Below are 21964 nucleotides of genomic sequence, written 5' to 3' on the forward strand. Positions count from 1 at the left end.
GCCCCCAGGAAAAGAGCAGGGCGGGGGTGGGGGCTGAGTCAACAGCTCAGATGCACTTTCTCAGCAGTCAGCTGGGAAGCCCGTTCGGGTTAGTCTATGTGAGTGGGACTTGTGTCTCTTCGTATCGATCTGTTTTGGATACCAGGCACCAGTGTTTTCACATCCCGGCTTTGAACCGGGAGGCGAGAGGGGGAAAAGGGGCTGAGGTGAAGGAGAGTGCAGAGCAGAGCGCAGATGTCACAGAGAGGGATCAGAGCTGAATAGAGTAGAGCCAGAAAAGGAGGAGAAAAAGGAGGTGAAACTGCAAGGTGCAGGGCTACAAGGCTTGGTGGCTCGGGCAGGTAGCAGTGGCCGGGAGCTGGGGACCATCCCACATTGTGTGTGCCAGGGAGAGGCAGGCTGTTCAGTAGAAATTGAGCAAGAAGGAGAAGAGGACAAAGGATAAGTGGATGATGCAGCAAGGGACCAGTGGGGTGACGCACTGGTGGGGACAAAAGACAAAGCATTGCTGTATGCAGATGGAGGGATGGGCGAAGGACACAATCGTCAGGCCCGGAGTTGTTATAAACATCCTGCCGAGAAAGAATCCTGCTTTTTTCAAATCTCTCGGTCTGAAACTGTTCCAGCTAACCTCTCTCCAAATAACAAATACGGTAATGGATGTTTACCCCTGCTTCCCCCCATACACACACACGTTGTCAATCATTATTTTGGCTAAACAGTTTTATGACTATTCCCCCTTCCCCAAAGTCATGTTTATTATTACAGCTAAACACTGACTTTTCTAATAGCCTTTTTATGCATCCTTTTAAATGTCTTCTCTAATAATCCAAAGAAACTTCTCATAAACTCCCCCTTAGTGGGAAAGGGGCAAGATTGCTTGGGCAGATTAACCAGGCACGTTTTCACTGCTCTATGTATTTTACAGAATGTGGTCTCTAATAGCTAATGCTGGAATGAAAAGCCACGAGCAGGATTTTCACTAGATATTAAGCTGCTAGGCTTGGTTACTATCAACATTGATGTGTTTATTTATTTATTTGGACTGAAATAGCACCTTGCTTTTTTATTATTTTTTATTTTTTATTATTTCCTTGCAACTTTCCGACAATGAAAAGTGTTTGCTTATAAATGCATGGGTAAGAGATCTGAACATCTAGTGCTTCAAAGCACGACCATGTATTCTTCTTTCACGTCACACTGAACAGTAAGTCACAGAAGTTTATCCAATGACTTCAAACTCGGTCACGACTGTTTGCAGTTTTCAGTAGGACTAATTATCCTTGTTTTTCCTACCTCAAGTAACATTAAATAGACTTTTTTTGGAGGGAGAAATGTATCCTGAGAGATTCAGCCACACAATATGGATGCAAATCTAGTTTTCAATAAGAAAGTAATAACAGGGAGGATTCAGCAAGACTGGTTGTAGACCACTTAAGGCATCTTGTAGTTTAGTGGCAATCACTCTCTAAAAGAACCTGCTTTTCCCTTGCTTCATACCACGTGGAGTCATTCGTACTCATAAAAACTGCTGCCTCAGTTTGAGTAGAAAATGCCCACGTTCTGTGTTCATAAGCCTGACAGTGTGTTTCCTGCCAGAGGTTAATAACAAGGCTCTAACCTACATGCTCAAAAATTGCAATTACTCTGGAAGGTAGAAGAAATCAGAATTCTTCATCATGGGCAGCTTTGCTCCACAGTGAGAACTAAAGGTTCAATTAAGTTTGTGGTCATAGAGATGCCATCAGTCTCTAATCACATCCTGTTTTGACGCTAAATGTGTTTTGTTTTCCAGTTCTGGGAGCTGTGCACTCAAATCCCTTAGATTAGGCACGTTGTTTGTTCGTGTATCCTTTGAATATTTGTATAGAAGATTTCCTTTTGATGAAAAAACAGTAATAGTAACGATGATACCTGCATCTTAGATACTGCTTCCTATGTGTAGAGTTGTAATTGTTTGATAATGCAATTAAAGTGACTTTAAACAAGTCACTGCTATAGACCTTTGTTCTCCAGGGCCCCAGTGCACAAATTAATGTGCAGGCTTATGCTGCAGCAAGAGTAGCTCAGGTTAACTATTTGGAAAAACATCCTAGCAATAAAGAAAGAAAGTTTTTGAGAGCTTAAACTTCATAGACATTTACAAAGAACTTATTGCTTTTCAAGTGCAATTTCCAGATCAAGCAGTCCTTATGAACAGGCCTAAAAAGCTAGTTTTGGAAATGACATGGGCAAAACAGCTCCTGTCTTGGAAGAGGGTAGTGGACGGTGACCTAGAGTTCACTTCTGACTCTGCTTCTATGAATATCCCCACTCTATGCATGGGAAATGAAGGCAGAGAGCAGTGAAAGGCCATATCCAACGTCATGAAGCAAAACTGCAAGTAGAACTTAGGTCTGTTCTCCATGGGGGCAAGCTAAAAAGTAAGAAATAATAAAAAATAAAAATAAAAAGGAAAGAAATAAAAGTAAATAATGGGTTCATTGTAGGCCTTTTCTGCCTTCAAGTTTGAGACTTTCATTCATTGCTTCAGCATTTGAAAGGAACCTTTACCTGCTGTTCAAGAGTAGACCAGTACATCCAGACCAACTTATCTTCTAGCTTAGCTCCTCAAAAGCTCATTGTATGGACTAGAGTACCAATGTGTGGCCAGAGGGATGCCTGTTTCTGGGCCACTTGCACTTGCTCGACAGACAGTGTGTAGCATTTGTGCAGTACCAAGTCACACCAGCTCTAGGAGATTTCCACTGTCACAGCAGGCAGGAGCTGCCTGAAGATGAATGGTTTGGCCCATGCAATTCTTCCCAAGCCAATAACATTTCTTTGATAATTTTTTGACACTTTTGAAAAGTGATTAAAAAATGCAGCAAGTATACACTGAGCAATTAAGAATTAGAAAGGAATATTGGTCATTACAGTAGTAGTGACGACCATTCATTTTAAATGATTGTGTCCAGAGATTGAAACCAATTACAATAGCAAAGCAATTTTTATTCAAGAACACTGTTCTTATTTTGAGGTTACAGTCACTGTCCTCTAATTTTAACATTGTTTAGTATTCAAGAACTTGAAAAGGATAGTGTTGATTTTGAAATGGGTTTCAGCCATTAAAATACAGGGGGTATTGGTGAGATTCTCAGCTCAGATGATAAATTATAGACTGCTTCTCCTTATGTTACCTTACTTACGTAGCCAAGCCTGGAATTAGTGTGAAGCTTATCAAGAATTCATTGTTGATATCAACCAAATCTCCTTCCCACTGAACCCAGGATTCTCTTGAATTTGGAGGGAAGAGCAAGAGTATATTGCATGTAATTAGCCTGTGGATGAAATTCTTACAGAGATAAGCCTGAATTAAACCCTGGATCTGTACACCCCTAAATATACGGGGAAAAGTAAAAACAGAGTCCCAGGCTGGTCTCCCATGCTGGATCTGGTTTCCCATCTAAAAAATGTAAGCACCCATTTAATGTGCTAAATCAGAAAAGTCAAGGCTTCAGGAATGGTAGAAAATTCTTTTTAAACTTTCTTCTCTCATTTTCTTACAGAAACTTCAGTTTTCAAGCTAAATTGAAAACACCCACAGAAAACATTTGCCCTAATTTTTCATGTTTCCATCAGAAAACAGCAAATCCAGTTTTATCTGCAAACAAGTAGTCTCAGCTTTTTGTCAAAAAATAGTAATCAGAATTGAAGTATAATCATTTTTTTATGCAAAGTCATAACTTTCCATGGGAAAACCTCCAAATTCCATTTAAGGGCATGTCTACATTCTAGACAAATAACACAGATACACAGAAAAGCTTTAAACTAGCTCGCTCCAGTACCAGTAAGAGTCTAGCACTGGCAATATCAACTCAGCATAGACTACTCTATCCACTTCTCTGACTGGAATCAGCTACATGCACAAGCTCCTATTCATGCCATGTTGGATTGTGGCTCTGAGCCTTTTTTTCCTTTGCCTTTGGCCAATATCTTTGGAAAAACATTAATGAGCTCAGCAATAAAAATGCAGGTCCCATTCTATCTTCAGTACCAGATGTCTGGGGTGAACACAGCCAGTGAAGAAAACTTATGGCCTTCACTGTTGGGGAGTTTTATTCTGCACCTGGTCTCTTCTCTACAGCTTCAGTATGGGGAAATCTGTAGAAGAAATGAACCACCAGTTTCGTTTGCTTTGTAACAGGGAGCAGCCAAGGTCCCTTGTTTTGGGGACTCTGAAGCTGAGTGATTTGTGGAGCATCAGGCGGGAAGTGTGTGAGGAAAGCCGAGCACAGGGCCCAGATCTCTGCCACCTCCCGTCACCTAACAACAAAGTGATATTTTTCTCTGTGCAGGAAATTGGATCTCAGTCTTTAGAGGCAAGACAGTCTAGAGAGCAATTGCCTCTCTCCTGGCCAGGCATATGCCAGTAAGTGTTGGCATTAGGCACAAAGAGAAAAGGACAAGAGATTTTCCTATTGACCTTTGCAAACTTGAAAAAGGCTCCCATTGGTAATGCTAAAGGCAACATACATTATTGTTCAAAAGAGAAGTGCCTCTAGCAAGTTCCTGATGGATAATAGTGGTGTTTACTTAAGGAAACTGGGTAATCACAAAGGTTATTTTTTATTGGGTGCCATCCTTTTTAGCATCCTCGTACACAGCCGACGTCAATGTGTGTCATTAACAATGACTTGTAAAAGGATACAGCAGTTGCTAAGGAAACCTCTGTTGCACAGGAGCTAAACAAATAACAGCAAATTAAGCAGGGAGCAGAGGCCAAGAAGGGCCTGATTCTGCAAAACTTTACCCATGCAAGCAGTCCTAGGCTGCAAAAACCAGTCTTGGGAGTTTGCTAGGAGATGTTCAACCACTCACATGAGAAAAAGTTTGGAGATGCAGGTTGCTCATCAGAGACTCCTCAAACTTTTGTACATTCACTAAAGCAGATCAAAGGCAGCATACAGTAGAAATAGCACACAGCTATTTCTGGCCTCTGAATATAATTAATTGTCATTTGAAAGCACCCGTGTAATCTCTGTTGTGATATTAATTTCACTGAGAGATGCTAGCAGGAAAGACCGATGTACATGGCCTTCAATCATCCATTAATCTTCAGGAAGTGTATGGCAGATGGGACACTTTTAAGCGTTAATGGGATGTGTCCTCAGGACAAACCCAGGTATCCCCGTGTGCTTCAGAGAGCCTAAGGGATTTTCAGGGAAGGTTTGTCTTGGTGGTAGGGGTTGCAGCTTTGTCTTAAGGGCTGGATGGGATAAACCAAGAGGACCTGTACTTGCAAAGACCCAAAAACAGCAGAGCAGCTTTACAGGAGTTCTGCAGAGATGCTCTGAATTCCTTCTGTCTGTGAAAGAGAGACAAGAATATCAGTCCAGCAGCAACTTTGCTCCATGAAAATCCTGTTGTTGGTTTTTGGTTTGTTGATTTATTATTTTTTTTTTCAGATGACAGGTAGTTTTCTCTTCATGGTGATTAGATGAGATGACCACGGGAAGAAACAACCACCATGACGCAGCTGCTTAATAGCTCCTCATGCAGAAGGTTCTGCAGCACCTCCAGGTCATTCATCACACACCACATTAAAACGAGGTTTGGAACAAAAAGCATGAAGTTATAACTTGAAGGCTGTGGAAACAAGTAGATTGGACAGGATGGTGCAGCCCTGCAGTGGCAGATATTTGTTACCTGCATCCAGATTAAAAAAATATATGGTCTTATATCTTTTGGAATTTAACACCAAAAGGAGTATTTCACTACAGAAAATACAAAGCATCTGACAGTGAGGAATAGTCTCATTCCACTCAAGGGAGTTAAAGCAGTTTATTGAAGCTGTGATTTTAAACTAGTGCAGTTGAAGGGTTGCAAATTGCTGAGTAAATGTTGATTCTTCAACTTCAATCAGATTTGTTTCAGTTCAGTTCAAGCCAGGAAGGAGAATATTTAGCCTATGCTGGGCTAAGCCACTGCAACCAAAATAAAAGTGACCATTGTAAATTTGTAGCGGTGAAGTAAACCAATGTGAAAGTCTGTGAGTAGACAGATTTTTAGAGGAAAGGACTCTCTTTTATACACATTTTCATTGAACCCAGGACAATGGGACCAGGATTACAGGGTGTTACCATGATACAAATGAGACACAGTATTAAGAAAAACAAGTGTTACCATAGAAACAGCTGATAAATGGGCACATGCAAAAAATTTGCCCTTAATTTGCGTGTTTAAATGGGAGGGGAACTATTTTGATCCTGCTTAATTGCAGCTGATCCTCTTTAATTGCATTTTTTTTTTCTACCAAGTCCAACATAGTGGCACAGCAGCAGGATAAAACTTCAGTGGTCTGTGCTCTTACCTCCTGCCACCAGGAAACTGAGGCAAGGACAGATGACTGTGCTAGTTTCCACCAGCAATATGGATTTATCCTTGCCTCAGTTTCACCCATCCAGAAACATTAAGCAGACAAGTGAAAATTAAAAAAAGGCCTGAGGGAAAAATCACCAGTTGCCCACTTCCTTTGCTTGAGTGGGAATAGGATCGGGTCCTATGTTGCAGAGAAGGGGGGTCGTCTTTTCCTGTTTGTCCTTTGCAAGGTGCTAATGCTGATTTTAAGGTCGCGGGAGAAAGAGCTCTGCATTTAGCAAAGCGGAAAAACAGCAGCTAAGTGTGGAGAATCGGAAACCTGATTTGAATAAGAGTAACCAGATTGTAGGAACTTTAAATAGAATGGCAACTAATGTAATTAAAATGAAAAGGTTCAAAGCACATTAAAGGGCATTAATATGCAATAAGGAAATTCTTAACTTGCTATATCTTCAAATGCACAGTCCTGAAGGTGAAAGGAGCAGTGCCCATAAAAGCTGTTCTTGCGGGGAGGGCATTGAGTTCAGTGCATGAGAAAGGTTCAGTTGCAAAAGCCTTCTGTGGAAAGTTTGGTTATTGCAGGATGTTTGGTGTGATAGAGCCTTGATAACAAGTGCTGGGCACACTCACGCCATGGCACAGATACACGTGTGAGCTGAACAAACCTTTATCTTACAGTGTGATGCACAGTCCTTCAGTCTCTCAAGGTCTGCCAAGGCAGATAAATGTTTATAGATAGGACAGAGAAAGGGCCAGACTGGTTCAGTAGCCCAGTTGCCCTCATGAGCTGCCTCCTGTAATGGCTGGTACCAGTTGCTTCAAAAGAAAGCATGTTCTGCAGTGAACAGCTCTGAAACAACCAGCCTTCAGGGAATTTCCTTCCCAGACTCCCTTGTTAGATGTTAGCTTAAGTCCTTATACCAGATTATGGCCCTAAATATAGCTTCATTTCAGAAGCAGATTGTTTTATTTTAGCAGTAGAAATGGATGACATTTTTTTGGACTGTGAAACAGCATTAATAGCATCACTATTCTAACATTTTTCAAAGCTTCAGAAAACTAAATGAAAAATTCCCATTACATATTATCCTTTCTACGTTGAAAGGATTAAAACCAGCTAGTCAACACAAGCCCTGCACGTCCTAATTAACTCCTTTTCTTGTAGCTTTAAATGATTCATTTAAGCTCCCTGCATAAATACACATTTCACTTAATGGAACTGGAATTTTGCCATGGATACCACTCAAAGCAGGATTACACCTCTGTGCATCGGAGTATCTGGGCAAATATAAACTCCTGAAACTCCACAAAGATAGCAACAAATGCTTGGAAGAGTAACAGAAAACAAGAGCTGATAGATGGCAAATGCTCCTTGTTGGGACCGAAATATTTTTGTCTGGAGGTGTCACAGTCACCACTGGGTGGGGAGGCAGACCACACGCGCTCACTCATACCTACACACAGCCTTTGAATATTCTCACAGGAACTATTCCCAAGCATATGCTGAACAGATTAGGTTTTACACAGTGTGTCCCACCTACAGTAACTGCCATATGCCAGATCTCCCAAATTAAGGACTTATATTTCTTTTGCACGATGACAACGCAACTTGTTCTCCTGCAGGAATCCTCATATTCCTGCTCAGGCTGTTGCCTAAGAAAGCTGCTAGACATTTTTTTGGACCTTGCATTTGTCAAGAGCTGCTAGGACATGCTGTTTTCCCAGTGCTGGTGTTTTAACTCAGACGTGCTGTGTGCTAACTGGCTGTTTTAACTATGGGGACAGAGTTCTCCTCCTTGAACCTTAAAGGAATGCAGCTAACTGTATACCTCTTAAGTATTTTTGTATGCAATCTGATTTTTTAAGTTTTGAAAGGGAATCTTAAAAGAAAAAGAAAGAGAAAGAAAAAAAAAAAAGAAGAAAAAGAAAAAGAAAAACAACATAAGACAGTTTCCAGTCCCAGTGGGAGTTGTTTCTTACTGAGATGAATATATAGACGTGACAATAGAAAATGTATAGCCATTGTAGCTACCTTCTAGGTATTGATGTTGTTACAGCATAAAAGAACTCCAGTTTTAATCCCACATAATTGAAAATGATCCTCCCAGGGATAATAATACTTAGGCAGGGACCGTAAGAGTCCAGCTACAGCTTCTTAAAAATAATAGCTTCGTGGTTGAAACCTCTGCTCTGGGATATGCAGTCTCTATTGGACAGCAGTTTTCTTCAGAAAGGACAGCGTTTCCCAGAGTAGAAAATATCTTCTTGCTACAGCAGGGAAATTTCTCCTTCCTCTTCCCCTTGGTTTTGGTTCCTTTACTGGAGCTCTCATGAAATCTGAATCGGGCAGGAAAGACAGAGAGAGGCTGTGATCAGTGAGAGGGAAAAGGGCCCAGGCACAGTGCTGCAGTGCGTGCCACGAGTAGAAGAAGGAGGGATGTGTCTCAGCATTAATAAATGACAATGAATCAGCACTGATGGGCGAGATCTTTGGCTGATGTACATCCATGGAGCTAAGTCAGCGAGTGGACCCAAAGGCGTGACTCCACATACACTGCTATTTTTGTTATATCTGCATCCGGTCCTCTGCATAATTTTTAGCAGTAAAACTGATTTTCTACTTCTCTCAGTTTGCCTGCTAAAGCTCCTATTTTATTATGTAATTTCATTGTCTTGAAGCAGGAGATGAATCCCAACGATTTTCATTCTCCTCCAGCTGCTATTTGCTATTCTATAAAGGAAAGCCAAAACCCAAACACAACCCAGATGCTAAAGTGAATTCTAGAGACTCTGATAGGGTTCAATATTATAGTTTTTAGCCGAGAAACCAGAATATTCTGAATCCAGTGATGGAAAAGTAACTGAAACCATTTCCAAAGGGAGGCACAATAACACTAAAAGAGTAGATAACTAGGAAGTTTTTATAATTGCATCAATTACAGAAATGACCACAGTCCATTTTGTATTTGAAATGAAGTGAAATAGATGTTCTGGGCACAAATATCATCACATACTGACTTATTACTTGATATGAAAGAAATCTTTGGCCCTGATGGCTTTATGGAAGTCTATTTGGGAGTAGTTGGGGTATTTGTTCTGCTGAACAGGAATCTAAGTGTATCTTTCATAGCCTAATGTGTAAAGATATAACATTGACTGGCCTGAAAATGAAGCTGACACCAGACTTCTCAGTGTCATATAAAGGAATGACCTGGATTTTACTACAACTACTGAGATATCAAAGGGAATATATTTGCTAATAATCAAAAGCCCAGACCATAAGTAAGAATCTTATGCAACAAAATAATTAAACCAAATTCCTCTGGATCCCTGTGTGCCTCATGTCCCACCAGGCAGGAGCTTCCATTTTAATGAGCTGTGTTTGTCAGCCGGGGGGTTGTGGTGTGTAATGCCATGGGAGTCAACAGATCGCTGTTCATGCCAGCCTAAAGCATGTCCCTTCTCGGTGACACCGGAGGGTGAAGTACCCAGGCTGGAACAGAGAGCAAGGCAGAAAATGTCAGTGGAAGAGAAAAGGTGGCAGAAAATGTCAGTGGAAGACAAAAAGTTGCAATATTGTCTTAATTTTGACATGGAAATTTAATGTCATTCAGCTTACGGGGACTCTGTATAGAAATCTCAGTGGGACTGTAGTACTTTGACAATTGCAGGGTACTGCTTGTCAGGTGGAAAATAGGTTCATCGGCCTCATGTTTTTAAGTCGCATACAACTGTGCCTTGAATTAGCCCACTCCCTTCCAATGACCTTTCTTGCAGCATATTTTGGATATTAAGAAGAGCTGGATCTGGGGCAGAGCAGTTCATCCCTCAAGCCAGGAAGCTGAGATGCAGCCAACTCAGAGGAACTTTTTTTTTTTTTTTTTTTTTTTACTTTTTTTTTTTTTTTGGACTGTGCACGTTGCCAAAAGATTAGAAATGACAATCATCAACACGAACGAGAGCCAGGCTAGGACAGGGCTGCCTGCAATAACAGAGGGAGCCACTCTGACAGTGCTGGAAATGCTCCTTCAGGGTTCACGGAGGCCAAGGGGTTCTCAACCCTTTTCGTAGGGTGGATGATGTTTTAGTGCTGAGATTCTCTGGTGAGAACATGATCCCACGGACCCCACCTCTCCTTCCATTGGAAAGAGAGGCAGCTTCAGCAGTTGCTTACGTGGGAAGTGACGGTAATGGGAGAGAATTGAATGTAGCTTTAGCTGCCTTTAAATGATTTAACAGCTGGACATAAGGAGATGTGACTGCCACTAAAGTTGTTCCATTGGTTTTAGGAGCTGGACTGGCTTCCAAGCAAGTAAGCCAATTTAAGGGCTTATATATGGTGTCTGTGGAAATCCCAGACCTGAGCACCAATTTGGGACAGTGAGCTTCGTAAGGCCCCAAAGTGAAAGGGAGGTGAAGCCAGCCCCACCATGCCCCCAGGAAAGTGAGGGCATGATTTGAAGCTTGAATGACATTGATTTTGTCATGATCACAGTTTGATTTCACATGAACTGCCGGAGAGATAGTCCAGCAGAAATACTATTTCAAGCTTTCTCTAGCACTACAGGCCACAGGGAAACAAGGTGGTACTCCAGAAAACCTTTTGCTTGAAACATGGCCCTTTTTTATATTAGCTTGTAAGTCCCAAACTGCACAAAACCCTCCTTGTTAATGTGCATTTTAAGTAGATAGAGCTTTCAACCAAAGGTCTAAGAAAAATTGGGTGCAGATCCAAAAAAAAAATGCTGGGTGTTCCTCAGGGCAAGAAGTTCTGGAACAACTAATAGTTAATAAGTTCATTAGAAACACTTCTGGAACAAGTGTACAAAGAGCATGGTACAGAGGGAAGAAAGCATGCAACTGAAGTTTTCATAGAAATCTGATTTTTTTCTTCAGAAAAATATCTTTGCATTTCTTGCATTTCTCTTTTATAAATTCCAGCTCCGTCCATTCCTTCCGGTGTGGGTAATCACAGAGCTTTGTGTTATGCTTAAGAGTTCAGAAATCTTTGTCCTTGTCTAAACTTTGCACTACAGGCCTTGTTTATGAGCTGTCTGGAGAGGATCTGAGACTCAATGGAGCATTGTTCAATAAATAATAAAAGCCAGACACAAGTAGGTTTCTTTTATATGAGGCTTTTCCCATAGGAGATACTATATAAAAAAATCTGATGTATAAGAACATGGATTCTTCCTCTATAGAATATAATTTAAGCTCATCAAATTAACTAGCACTTTGACATTGTGTCACTTGAAGCAATTTGTCACATCACATATGAAACATAAAGGCACTTCTTAAGACAGGACCTTGTTGTGATTTAGATTCTTTTATTATCATGCCAGAGGAAGCTGTAATTCATTTGTGTGCCTGTGATATATAAGTGGCACTTTGCTTCATGTTTAATAACAAAAGAATTAAACAGGCCTTTCTGGCCCACCTCACTTGTGCTGAAGAGTCAGATTTGTCTTATGTCCATTCATCTCCTCTCAGTTCATGATCAGTATTGCATGCTAGAGCAAGATAAAAAATACCTGTGCTGTAGTCAGAGTTAATGTAGCAGCTGTTCAGATTTTATTTGCACTTGCTCAAGGCCCAGATTTGATAGTCCTGATAATTACTCCGTTTCCTTCTGGTCAGTAACACTTAGTTTCATCTTCACTGCAAACACAGTTATTGAAACCAGATACACGATAAAGGCATTTCATGATAAAGGGAGTCAAGCCTCTAATCTTTCTGAAATCCTGTTACTAAGCAGTGCAAGTGGTGACAAACCCATTTGCTCTTCTTGTTCCAGGCAATTCCTGATTTTTTTTGAATAAAATCTGTATCTTCCTGAACCAAAGTAGAAAATTGCAGCCTGTGCTCTTGCATTATTGCTTTTTCTACACTTCTGTGACCCATCTGCTTATTGCACATATCCATCAGCCTCAACCTTTTCATTAGTTCATCTGTTTGGAAGACACAGTGATCAGGTACGAAAAAAGGCTTAAGATAACATGTCATCATCTCTTGGAATATGAGATAAGTGATATTAGTAGTGAAATGTTCCATAAATCATCTTTATCTGCACAGCTGGATGGGATTTAAAGGAACATGGTCAAAAAGACAGGAACGTGTCTTTACCTTTGCATTACTCAAAATGCCTAAGGGGAGACTGCAGCTTGATGTAACACAGCTTTCATCGTGTTTGCTTGCAGAGCTTGTCCTGTTAGAAACGCTATTACAGCCCTACAGTATCACTTCTCATTTTGAACAAAGATATACCATTGGACTTCTTTGTCTGCCAAAACTCTCTGGTTTTGTCGAAATTTTAGTGGCAATAGAAAGCTCGGGAGCAGGTTTCTTCCAAGCCCAGTAACTCACATGCTCTCTGTCATTTCAGGCAGTTCATTTTCCCATAACTCATATTTGCATCCTTTTTATTCTTAGGAGGAACTAAACTGAGAAAATCTGCAGGAGATCACGATACAACCTCACTCGCTTCAACTGCTCAGAACCACAAGAAGAATTTGAGGGGCAGTGCAAAGGTGTTGCTGAGGCTTTTCCATCCAGGCAGAGCTGCTGAGACACCCCAGAACCAGATAGGAAGGTGAGCAACAGGTAAGCAATGAGGACAGGGAGCAAATTTGACCTCAAGCTGGTCTTGGAGGAAATTCCAGGCAGCAGGGTGTTCATAGCCTTAGTTTGGGTGATTTGAGGATAGATACGGCTAAACGCTGGCGTGTCAGATGCCAGGTACTGTGGCCTGTGTAAATACATGTGATGGATAAATCCCACCTGGAGCTTTAGCCTGTTATTTTCATTAAAACAGCCTCTTTCAAGGATGTGCTGGATTCTTAAAGTTAAGATGGCAAACATAATAAAATAGCTGGTTAAAAAAACACACGGTATCCCAAAGGACAGTGAAAACAGGGGAACGATCCCTCTTCATTTCAATGAGGTTTGGATCTGACCATTGCCTGGCCTGTGGCAGGGAGAGAAGTGGAGAGTAAACACAAATGAGAAGTGGGCAACCAGGTATGTAACTTCTGGTTGTGATTTACCAGTGAATAAGCCCTCTGTTTGGCTGGAGCGTTGAGTAGCCGCATCCACATGTCCACTCTTGTTTAGATCATTCTTGCAGGAAGGCAACTGCATATTTGTGGCAGGCTTAAGTTGGGAAAACTTCAGTCAAACCAGTAAGGATCTGTTCTGTTCTACCACCAACACCACCAAAAACTATCTGGTACTTTAAGGAGCTTGCACTGCAGATTTCCGTATCTCCGGAATAAAATTGAGTCTTTGCAGGGAGAGGGGGGAAAAAGGAGTCTCAAACCAAAACATTTGGGAAACCACAAAAGGGAGGCTCTGTGGCTAGCATCTATCTTCTCAGCCCAAGCTGGATACGCTGGAGTAGCAAGTCTTACTCAAAGTGGAGAAATTAGAAACAGCCTGTCCTGACAGCTTCCCCACGAGATCTGCCAAGGGCAGAGAACAGCCCCAATTCCAGCTCTGCACCAAGGGGAACGTGGTTAAGTGGTGTGGTGCTGAGCACGTGAGCACCAGGATGAATCAAAGACACTAAACAAGCTGCCAGTTAGGGCTTCAAAGTCCTTTAAGAAGAAGCCAGGACAGATACACATCACACCTCTGGTCTAAGGCAGAGTGCTTGAATGGCTGAGGCCGTAACCACAATGGGCTTTGAATTGAGCTTCCAGAAGGATTTACAGTAATGCAGCTCCAACAATTTCAGCATTGTGTCTTCCTAAATGAGTAGAAAATCAGGCCTAATAATGGAAACTTTTCTAAGCAACCTGATACTCCAGAGCCTCCTAAACACTGAAGTAGAGGGATAATAATGGTAATAAAATAAGAGCCATCCTAAAGGCATGATCCAAACTGTTACCAGTCTCATCCAGTCCCTTCTGCCTGCCGTTCACCCCAGATGACTGTAATTTCTTTTAAAAGGGGAGTGTACCTAGAAAGTACCTTTTTTTCTGGTGGCCATATTCAGCGTTTGTAAGGGAGCCTCCATCAGAGGAGGGTACCAGCTGAGACGGGCGAAATTTGAGGACTCCCAGTAAAATAGATGATGCCTACAGTGCATGAGGAAAGGTTCTTCATAGCAATAGAAGATGGCTCCAAGAAGCACTTTCATGCCTCTCTGCCTCATGCAGGATTGTAAGTTTAACTGATCCATCTTTATTAAGTATTTTGAGAGCCTCGTAGTTGCACAGCTGCACCGTATTTACATTCTTATTAAGGAAAGCAGAGTCAGTAAAGGAAGAAAAGGGAGTCTTCAAGACAGCAGCAAAGCGAAAGGAAAGGCGACTCTTTGCAGAATGTTTTCTCAGGTGTGAGAAAGGGGAAGACTGTTTCTAGCCAAAGATATCAAAGGCAGGGAACCCCCTCCCCAGGCTGTTGGGCTGGTGGGGTTTGGTTAGGCTTGGCTCAGCAGCCGAGGAGTGACTCAGAGTGACGGGGAGCGATGTTTTTCATGTGTAATCGGAATGGGTAGGAGCCTTTGTTTGGGAACCTTTGCTACTCCCCGAGCGAGTTCATCTCAGTGAGGTCAGCAGATAAAACATGCTGGAGACAGGTGCAGAAACCTCCCTGAGTTTTTAACACAAGCGTTTTAAATGGTCTTTAGTACTGCTTAGATAAGTCCTGCCCTGTGCCTGTTCTGAGCATGGTTCCCTCAGCAAGAGGGTGCTGAATGCAGTCAAACGGTCTTGTGGTTATGGTGCTAACTCATTCAGGACCCTAAATAATCCACTCCTTCCATTTTTAGACCCTCCCCTGCAAAATGGCAACACCTGCAGTGTCCCTGGAGAAGTGACTGCCTGGGTGTCCGCCGTCCCCAGCCCTGTGCTGATTTCACAAAGCCTTCAGAAGTTACTTAAGAAGTCAGAATACATAACAGTGCATTGCTCAATAGCTACGCCCCACAAATGTACATGGTTAGGAAGAGAATTTCTCTCCCACATGCAACAGAGCAAGGCTGTTTGGTTTGTGAAGGAGCTTCTCCCACAAGCTTCACCCGCAAGCAAGGTTAAAGAAATAGCATGGCTTGGGACACCTCCTCCTTACCCCTTCATTCTTTGGGCTAAGAGACAGGGACTGAAGGCACTTGGAGGGAGATAAGGAATTTTTAAGCGGGGCTGTGAGTTGCAGCACTTTGAAGTTGCATGGGCTAATGAAGAGAACACTTTGTCCTGGAAAATGGGAAGTCGGGTGGGACCGCTGGCTCTGATGACCTGTTGTGTAGCACTGGCTAATTTGCCCATTGTCTCTCTTGGCTATTTAAATCTGAAGCTCTTGGGGGCACCATATGTATTTACACAATGGGGCCACGATTTCCATAGCGCTCGTGCTAATTATCCAACACAAATAATTAATGGATGGAACAAGTTCTGGCTCCAGGGTTGAGCTTCTAACCACCTGCCCTGCTTATGACTTTAGGCCAACTTGATTGCCGCAGAGTGAACACAATGCCGTCAAGATAGCCCAGCAAATGATCCAACTTTTAGCTAAATATAAAGGCTAAATATCCAGTAATCCTAAACCACATCAGCCCTTTTCTTCACCTAGGCTGGCTGCATCCTCCTGTAACTGCTAAAAGCAAATAGTCTAATCAAAGCCCAGAACCTTAATGCTATTAACCACTGCTGGATATTACCATGTTGCAAGAACAAGAGCGGCAGCAGCAAGCTCTTGGATCCGTGCCATCGCTTTATTACTTATTACTTATTTTTATATAGCCTTTGGCATGGCAAGAAGTCCTTCTTTAATTATAAACAGGAATGAAGAAGCCACAAGAGGAAATCATACAGTATTGTAGCCGGATAACTGGTACTGCACTGATTACACAGGGGCTCTTATCAAAGCTGACACAGTGCTGGGGCTGTGCAGATATTGTGCTGGAAGCCACAGGCTGTGCGTGGGAGAGAGCCTCGAAGCGGACGTAAGAGCAGTGTAATTCTGCTGAATTGAATTCTCCATGGAGAACTTTTTTGTTTCCTTTTTCTCTCTCTCTCCTTCTCTCCCCCTGCATTAAGGAAATAGGAGAAAAGTAAAGACAAGTCCTGGGAGACGAAGAAATAAGATAAATGTGTAACCTTTTCACTTCTTCTTTCAACATGTCGGGGAGGGGGGGGCGGAGGGAGAGAAGAAACCTCAGTTTGACACAGAGATGAGCTCTGGATAAAGACAGTTGTTTGTGGAGCCATGAGAAAACTCTTGAATCCCGTTTAAGTCTCTCCCGAGAAGTGAATAACTACTGTTTGTTTATCTTGCCAAAGCCTGCTCAGTTCTCTGGAAGGGCTCTCAGCCCCACCTTCTCCGTAGGCTCTAGGATCCTAACCCGTAGTAGCTTCAGCTACTGTTACTCCACCTTGGGCTGTGCTGCTCTCCGTGCTCAGCCTCACCAACACCAGAGGCTGCTCCGAGCGCTCCCGCAGGTCTCAGAGCACATTTGTCTGCGACTCAACAAGAAATCACCAAAGGGCTGCTGGAGCAGAGGCCATAAATCTGCTTTTTTTAATAGTTTCTCCACCAGTAATATGTTTGGAGACCGTAGAAAGTTGCCTTCTACTGTTCTGGATGCTGTTCTCTCCATGGGTAGATGCATCTCTGGGGAGAAGAAGAGCACAAGGCTCTGCCTGTCCCCCTTCAGCCCTGATTTTGTTGGAGCTTCTGCTGGGCACTGCAGTTGTTCAGGCTCTCTGTGCTGCCCATTAGGGACTGCACTGGCCCGGCAAAACCTCTGACTGCCCCAAAATATGGGAAAATGCAGGTCTGTCTTCTCAATGCAGGTCTGTCTTCTCCCCTGTGTATTCTCTTGCTGAGCAGAAGGCTAATTTCAGCTCTTTGGCTGATAGACCCTTTTCTATCATTTCAGGCTACAAAGCACCTGTGCACTGAAACTTAGAGGTTTGTACCCATGCAGGCACAAGGCTTTAAGCCAGGATGCCTCAAGTGACTGTTACTCCCAATATGATCGATGATTTATGTTTTATTTTGTTTTGTTTGAGGTCAAAAATGAGCCCTGTCTCTGTTTGTACATTTAAATTCTTACAGTGATCTTGCAGCGAACCCTGTGGATGCCTACAGAGGGCCAGAAGCCCCATTAGTTTTGTGGGGTTCTGTATTAGCAAAATGAAGCCTTTTGAGCTTCATTGTCTTGTTTTTTTCCCCTCACTTCCCACTCTTGATTATTTTTCCAGCCAACGCTCATTGAAGGCCCATAAATAATCGTGTCAGAGCTGCAGACATCTTCCAACCCTTTTAATTTTTTTCCAAAAGCCCCAGATACCATCTATGCTGATTGAAGCCAAGCACTGTGGAGGGTTGGTGAACTTGAAGCTTTCATTGCCTACAATCTATAAAGGAATAGAAAGCCAGAACATATTTTTATTGTGCCCAAAGGGGATTCAGATCAAGGGTTTGGATGAACTTCCTTGTCTTTCTTTGCTCCAAGTACTTCTTTCTTAAAACAAAGTAGATAATTTACTAGTGATTTGGGTGATAATGTGGAGCCAAATTCTTGGTGGTTTCCTTCATTTAGTTCCCTCTGCAGAGAACTATGTTCTGGTGACATTTCAGGGCTATGAAACAGAGTCATGGACAGATCCTGCTGGGAGCAGCCGCTCGCACTGCTGTACCTGGGGATTACATCTGCTCAGGAGGGCTCCCAGCCCATCGGATTGAGCGTAAAGGCAGAGGAGGAGAAAATCCTCCTGAAATTGAATGTGATGACAGGTAAGGGATGAATCGCCTGCTTAACAATGGGAGGATTTCAACAGTTTCACTCTTTCTCTAAATCACTGAAAGGACAGTAGTTCTGTTATTTCACCCCCTCGTTCCTGCATCCTATGTTTGGCATGGGGAGAAGGCAAGGACTGGCTGAGAGTCTCCAATAGTGAGCAGAGTAAAAAGGACCAAATGGGCACAGAATGAGAATGAAATTCCATCACACATCACTTGCTACACATCCAGTGCTGGTTTGGTGCTGGGATGATGCTATTGCCCTTCTAAAGATGCTCAGAAGCATTTCATCCAGAGGTCAAAGCACAACCTCGTCTAGGAAGACTGGCAGATCTCCTGTCCTTCCCCTTTGAGGAATGTGCTGAGGGCAGGCCATGGCAGTGTCCATAAAGAAAACCAAGTCCAGGATCAGTGAAACACCTCAGTAGACCAGAGGAGTGCCCACGTGCATGTACCTAAACACTAAAGCAAGCATCATATGGGAAAACATATCCACGGTCTTCTTTACCAATACACCCTGTTATTATGTAGTGTTCTTCCTCCATTTACATTCCCCAGATTTGTTAGCCATCTATCTGTCATACTCCAACTTGTCTTGTACTCCCTGAGCAAAGTAACAATTTATAGTCTCACAAGATGCACTGAAATGAAGATCTATGAGGTTTAGAATTTCCCATTTTATTATTTTCATTTTTATTATTTTTATTACAGAAATAAAAATCAAGCCTGAGTTGCATTTCACTGTTTACCTGCCCTCAGGCCCTTTAAATTGGGATGGGAAAGAGAGAAAATGTGTTTCTGCTGGGGTAGCAGTTTGCCAGCTGGTTCCTATGGGCTTATATTCCCTCTAAGTGGTAAGTTTTCTGTTTGTTTCTTTTTGATCATTTTGTAATTTTCATTATTGCTCATCTTTTTATTCTAAAGAAAATGGTAGGCCATCAAAAGCAACTGCTCAGAGTGGTTTTCAGTGATATGCAAAGCTCTGTCTGAGGTTTTCAGGTGCATCTGATTTGCTGGCTGATTGTGTCTTTGAGTCTTTGGTTTGATTCACACAAGGAAAGAGGTGGTTTCCAAAAAAAAAAAAAACACCAACTTGTTTATGGTCTTGGTTGGTTGTCCTGGCTGCCTGTGGTGCTTCTGGTGGTTGCTGCCTTGTCTGAGGTCTGGTATAATTTAGCCCTGAGCTCAGGTGGGATCTCTAAGAACTGTTGTAATACATTTTTTTTCTCTTGAGCAGCTTCAACTAAGAATAGACAAGATGGACAGAGGAAAGGTAGGAAAAACAGGGGCACAAAAATTATATAAATTGCCCGACATTGTGCAGCACAGCTAGAAATAGGCCATGGATCTCATAATGTCTTGCCGATTTGCTTGTGTCTTGCTCTGAAATACTGATTGTGAACTGTATGAATATTTATAGTCCTGTGGCTGCTGCGTAGTGTGGAGCTAGCCGTGACTTTTGCAGTGCGAATATTCTGGTGTATCATTTACAGGATATTTTTGTTTCCATGCAAACATTGGCTCAGTTTGGGAACAAATAAAATTCAATTTTCAGTTCAAATAAGTCCTTTATCCAAATTTAGTTAACCATAAATGTACAGTTAATGGGCTGGCTGGTCTTCAGATACTACATTTGCCAGAATAAGAGTGTGCCTCGGATTATGAAATATGTGTATCTTAATCACAGGAACATTGTAAGCCTGCTCCTGAAGAGAAGGCAGGTAATAATAACAGCCCGAGATGATAAAGGACTGTTTTAGTCATTAGAGGAGATGTCAGCTGTGTTATCAGCAGGGCAGGGAGCTCCAGGAGTAGGTCATATCTGGAATTATTTATTTGAAGGGTCTGTAACTCAGCAAAATAAGGCAACAAAGCGGCAATCTTGCTTCTGTTCTCAGGCATGCCGTCACAGATACAGAACAGGAGCTTTCCAACCAAAGTCTCCCCTGCCACTTAAAAGCAAGTAATTGTTCATCTCAGGACTAACCCTGATACCTTTTATCTGTCCTTTGAGAAAGGTTGGGGGACCCACCAACACCCCGTGGTGTTGGCCCAAGGGGCTTCCAATGTCCCTCTGATGCCTCTTCCCCAAGGAGGCCTTTGGCTGGCATTGGCAGGAAATTTTTATTTTCCTGGTTTCCTAGTCTATGGGGAGATGCCGTGGGCTTCATCTATCCATGACATGGCCAAATCCAGCTGATGGGAGGGTGAAAATTCACCTCTGAGCTGCCTTGGCACTGAATCAGAATGGCAGAGTCTCTATTTGATTTACTCTCTGCATTTTCAATTTTACTTTTTTTTTTTTTTTTTTTTGCCTCTTCAGGAGATTGCTGATAATGGACTAATTGTATTACTTGTATAAAAGGAACCTCTCAAGCCCCAACACAAGGAGCAGCGTGTCCTAACTGCTGTGCCACACAGGTCTAGGTGCTGCAGGACGGAGCTGAAATGGGGCCAAATAGCCAAAATGGCAACGTGAAAAGGGACTCTCCCCTAACAGGTGGAAACTGAGGCAAACCATCTTCCAGGCCTGACCCTGCAAGCACGCACATGTGTGCTTAATTTTAAGCATGAGTGGTTCCTTAAAGTCTGTGATTTAAAGGATTACTCATGCTTAAAATTAAATACACATGTATGGATACAGGGAACTGGATCTTCAATCTCTCTGCGCCTGAACTGGCCGCTTCTATCTTGGAGGCAACAGCACCTCCTATGCTCATGTAGCTCATTTTATTGTAATTAACAAAATAATCTTATCAGCAATGTCTAGGGGATTGTACAGCACCTAGCACAAAGGACACCTGCAATTATTTGGGACCTCTGCTATACCAATACAGGAAAAGCTGAGTGCTAACCCTGCACTGATTCCATCCTTGTCATCTACCTGCACTTCTAGCATCTTTTTTTTTTTTTCTTTTCCTTTTTTTTAATTATTTTTTAATATTTTTTTAGGATCTGCTCCAGCCAAGGGGCAGAAACTTAGTCTCGCCATGTTTTATTCATCTGCCCTGAAAGAGCTTTACTTTAAAACCCTCCCATTCTGTCACTTCTGTGCTTTTTGTGTAATGTAAGCCATTGCATTGGGTCTGCTTTGAGGCTGGGAATAATGATTCCGTGTGAGATTGACAACAACTTTCTTCTACCAGTTAAGATGTGCTAGCAAGGAGGAGAACATTGGTGCTTGGCAGAAAATAGTACTCCTCTCAGCCCCCAATTATTAAAAATGGGTCTCAATTTGAAGCATGAGGGTTTTATGTTCCCTTTTAAACCCTTGCCTGGCTTAAAACTGCATATTCTTTATCTTTATTCATGTCTAAGCTCTTTTTAAAAATCCTCCTACGTGTCTTCAACAATATCTTGGAATAATGAGTCTAATTATGAAATATTTTTTCTCTCAAAGCTTTTTTTAAAAAAAAAAATCAAGAAAAGTTTAAAAGTTACAGCCCAACCCAACAATACCTCTGCAGCAAGAGCTCCAAACTCTGCTCTGAGCTGGGTGGTGCGTGATCAGCATCGTCCCCTCAGCACCAGCAGGGCCTTTACAGGAACCAAGGACCGAAAAACTTGAATAAAATCAGCCAGTCGCATTACCTGTGCTACAGGTGCACAGCAGTGCGGGTTCACTATTCCTGGAGATGTGTGCTGAAATGACCACGGCTTGTGTGGCAGGTGTATGATTGCAGCAAATGAGCATATTGTAATTTTCCCAGCTTCTCAAGTCAGGCAACGGTGTAGGTTTTATCAGCAGGCACCGTATCACCATCATGTCTTCCAAATTACAATGTTCCAGCCTGCCTTATTTAAGCCAAGGAGAGGAGAACTTGTTCTTCTTGCAGCTTTCTCCATCAGCTAGCCTCTA

General features: G+C 42.4%; 1 long non-coding RNA gene across 1 annotated transcript in view; it reads left to right on the top strand.

Annotated features, from left to right (window-relative positions):
* LOC116499410 overlaps window positions 1–18099 on the top strand; it is a 110786-nt gene extending 92687 nt beyond the window's left edge. Inside the window, exons 3-4 of the long non-coding RNA XR_004254233.1 lie at window positions 12790–12960; window positions 17944–18099. This is a non-coding gene — a long non-coding RNA (uncharacterized LOC116499410). The remainder of the gene's footprint in view (window positions 1–12789; window positions 12961–17943) is intronic.
* The last annotated feature ends 3865 nt before the right edge of the window (window positions 18100–21964 follow it).

This window comes from Aythya fuligula, chromosome 27 (assembly GCF_009819795.1).
Source record: "Aythya fuligula isolate bAytFul2 chromosome 27, bAytFul2.pri, whole genome shotgun sequence".
Lineage (NCBI taxonomy): Eukaryota > Metazoa > Chordata > Aves > Anseriformes > Anatidae > Aythya > Aythya fuligula.